Consider the following 4329-nt stretch of genomic DNA (forward strand, 5'->3'; position numbering starts at 1 on the left):
TCTCTTTCTCTCTCTCTCTCTCTCTCTATATATATATATATATATATATATATATATATATATATATATATATATATATATATATATGTCTCTGCCGATTTTGCATTTAGCACATAACTTAAGAAAAATGTTTTTTGTTAGGATACTTAATCTAACAGAAAACAACTTTTTTTCTTAACTTATATGGCATGCAACACGTCAGTAGTTCCCGATAAAGGCGTACGAGGCGAATAACTATAAACTAACCCTTTCTCAAAGAGAGAAATCAAAGCGTGGGAGGGTAGACTTTCTACAACTGGAGAGGACCAGCAAGATACCGCAATCGACAGACAAAAGGCGGTTTCATAGACTCTGTTAATTTGGAGACCGAAGGATCTGTTTTAAATATCCTATTCTTTTTTTTTATTTACTTTTGATGCATTGACACACATGCGAATATATTTTCTTTATATATAATTATTTCTGTATACATAATGTATTTGTATTTCGTGACATACTCGGAGAAACTAATTTTTTCTATTCATCACACGCCGTTCTTTGCTGGCCTCCCCATGAGGGTAGATATAAACACAAAGTCGACTTTTAATATGGGAGAAATCCAACACTACATGAGGCACTCCGGCTTTGGTAAAAAAAAACATAAAATAACCTCTGTCTAAAAGGATTTCTCTTTTATTTATCGAGACAGGAAAGATGAAATGATCAGACTAGATAGTACATTTTGTTCCTTTTAAAACTTTTGCGTTATCGACCGAAATTTTCTATATTTTCTTATTTTCTTTCCGATTTCTTTTAAACGTCTTTCTTTTTTCTTTTTTTGTTTATGTGTAGTTTTTTCTTTATTCATTTTTCGCCCTCTCTCATTCTTATTACTCAAGACAACACAGCGCTATATTTAAAAGTATACAGTGCCGCCAAAAAGAAAGTCTGCGGTTGACATTTTCTTTTTCAAAAACCGAAAATTTAAGCTAAATTGAATGTAATTGTTTAAACAGCCTATACCTCATTTGATTCGTCTTTTATACCTCTATAATTTGACCTGTTCATATTTGACTTTTAATTGAAGTGTCCTACTGTTCACGTCAATTGAAAAATTAACTTCAAATCGAGAAGGCAAAATAAACTCCGCAGCAACAAATGAGCTTTAAACCAGCTTAAAATATTCACCTTTTAACACATCTAATCGTAATTGTTGTTTTTCCCAGGTTATACAATCTAACATTTAGTCCATATAACTTGAGTCTCTCTTTGTGATCGTCAGGAGCTCATTAATCTCCACCATTCTGGTTTATCCAATCGAGAAATCGGCCTCAGATTGAAATGTGATGAGAAAACGGTACAAATGACTGTGAAAAAGCACGAAAACATTGACAGTTTTCGTGATGCTCCTAAATCTGATCGTCCTTGAGTTACTTCTTACGGGAAAGACAATGCTATCAAGATCCGCAGCATCAGAGACATTTTAAATGGCTCTCCAAATCCAACAACAGTATGATTACGGGAAAGACAATGCTATCAAGATCCGCAGCATCAGAAACATTTTAAACGGCTCTCCAAATCCAACAACAGTGTAATCTTGTTAATGAGTGCTCTCTTTCTACAGTTAAGAACAGATTCAAGGAATTTAATTTGCGAAACTGTGTTCCAAGACGCAAGCAATGATTTCTGTAAAGAACAGAAAGCGCCGTTTTGACATAGTCAGATACAATGAAGATCATGCCATTTCATATTGGTCGAAATTGATTTTTAGCGATGAAAGCAAGTTCAATAGGCTAGACAGTGATGGTGGGCAATAAGAAGGATGAAGAATTCAATCCCGGGTGCACAGTTTTAACACTGGAAAGTGGCGGAGGTTCAGTTTTAGTGTTAGGCGTTATTAGTGCCGATGACCCAGGGCATATAGGTCGCTTACAAGGTCGAATTAATTAGACTAAGTACATTAATATGTTGATTGAGCATTTTTTACTCTACTTTGGCCGGAATTTGAATGATAATCCTATTTTCATGCAGGATAATGGCCCCTATTTACATAGCCGACAATGTCAAGAGGTTCCTTAAAGAGCATGATATTCCGTGTTTGGATTGGCTTGCACAATCTCCAGACCCCAATCCTATCGAAAACGTATGGCGTTACATCAAGCAACAGCTACGCAATGATAAAAATTCATATCTGAAATAACTTTGGACAAATATTAAAGAGAAAAGGGGTGCCCTTTCATCGGAGTCTTGCGGCAAATTAATTCAAGAGATTGTCCCGAAATTTGCAGGCTATCAATATTGCAAAAGGGCTTTGCTACTAAATAATAACTAGTTCATTGTGTTCCTGTTGTATTTTTGTTGCATTAATGATCTAAAGTTACGTTTAAATAACATTTTTCGATAGTGCGGAGTTTCTTTTTGCCTTCTCGATTTGAAGTTAATTTTTTAAATTGACGTCAACCTTAGGATATTTCAATTAGAGGCCAAATATGAATAGATAAAATTATAGAGGAATAAAAGGCAAACCAGGTGAAGTTAAGGTTGTCTAAACAGTTACATTAAATTTAGCTTAAATTTTCGGTTTTTGACAGCACAGTGTTTACCCAAGTACATAAATAGTATTTTACAGAAAGTTTATGTCCGATACTGTGGCCATGGCTGACTAATGAGTACCACGATATTTTCTGGAAGTGCCCAGAAATAGAGTAGATACATATAACTCAGTTTCCTTTTCTAATTACTCTTTCTTTCTTTCTTTCTTTCTATTCCTCCTGCTTTTTCTTTATTTCTTTTACTTTTCTTTCTTTTCGTTCAATATCTTTCTCATCTTTTTCCTATCTCTCTCTTTCCGTACAATTTCCCTTTTACGTTCCTTTCTTTCTTTTATTCGTTTTCAATCTATATATTACCATTTCTTTCTCCCTTGCTTTCTTTTGCTCGTGCATTTCTCTCCTTAATTCAATACCGCTTTCCTTATGTAATATAGCTGTCATTACATGAACCGACACGGCCGCACTCACTATTCTTCCAATAACCTATTCCAATATATATTTATTCTTAAGTTTTGAGCACCATCAACATATTTTTCCTCCCTTAATATCTTTATCGTTAAGCTTCCCGCACAAACCCCAATACTTCTTTCATTTTTCCTCGTGCGTTTTCTCAAAGCAAAGGTGAATATCGTACGTATTCGATGCCTACGTGCCACGTGCGTTTTCAATTTCGCCGCCATTTTAATATGACGCGTGCTACGTTTGTGATGGAAATGAGACAAGAAAAAAAAAAAAAAAAGAAAAAATCAAATGAAAGATGTGCCGTGGGGAAGAGTAGGTTTGTATATCTACTTACTATTTGACATGTGAATGGACAAAGACATATTGCGACCCACAATGTTGGATCGTTCGCGACACGAATCTCAAATTTTGTCAGAATTAAGACCGGTTACGTGGCACCGGAATAGTTAATGATCTTCTGAGGTCGTAAAAGAGAAGACAGTGAGAACCGAGAGGTTTAAAATAATCATTTTATAATGGATATTTGGTGTCTATCTGAAACCAAAATCGCGTAAATAATCATTCGTTTCTTTGGCGCGACGGTGAAGTGGACAAAAAGTAGAATTGTCGAAAAAAAAAAGTGACTAGATTTGAATTTCATCCTGTGGCCCTCACGTGACTAACCACACTAAGGATTTGTGATACAGTGAAACAGTCTGTCTGTGAATGACTTTGTCTCTATCCTTATCAAATCAATTATGTGTATATGTTTATATATTTGTACTAGCGGGGGTACCCGGCGTTGCCCGAGTGTTTGTTTCCGGGACGGGGGGGGAATTTTAAAAAATGTTATGGTAGGTAAGTAGGAAGGATCAAACCCGGAGTCATGAGTAAAAGTAGGAAAATAAAGTGTGAAAAAAAACAAAAAAAACATCTGCAACGTTAACAGTCCGGCCACCAAGAAAAGTCCATTCCAGTTGTTTAGGAAAAAAAAAAAAACGACTATGGTAGGTCGGCGCGAACGTGAAAATATAATGTGAATTGTCCAGCACGCTAACCACTACGCCACAGAGCACTGCAGTTTAGCTTACTGATTTTAAATAACTTCACATGAAAGAACTACGAAGCCAAACCGGTGTTCACTTCTCAACTGTTCCTTGTGAACGATCCCCAAACGGTGTTAAGTGGTGGCAGGGGGAGGAGGAATTTATTAGAGAGAAAATATTTTACCACTTCCATTGATCTTAACCGACTTTGGCCGTGACTTCTCAGCAGAAAAAGTATAGAAATCTAAGATTATCGAGGAATTTGAGAAATAATAAGCCTATAACACACCTCAGATATTGTTCTGCCGTTT

This window comes from Euprymna scolopes, chromosome 42 (genome assembly GCF_053919585.1).
Source record: "Euprymna scolopes isolate OS-2025 chromosome 42, ASM5391958v1, whole genome shotgun sequence".
Lineage (NCBI taxonomy): Eukaryota > Metazoa > Mollusca > Cephalopoda > Sepiida > Sepiolidae > Euprymna > Euprymna scolopes.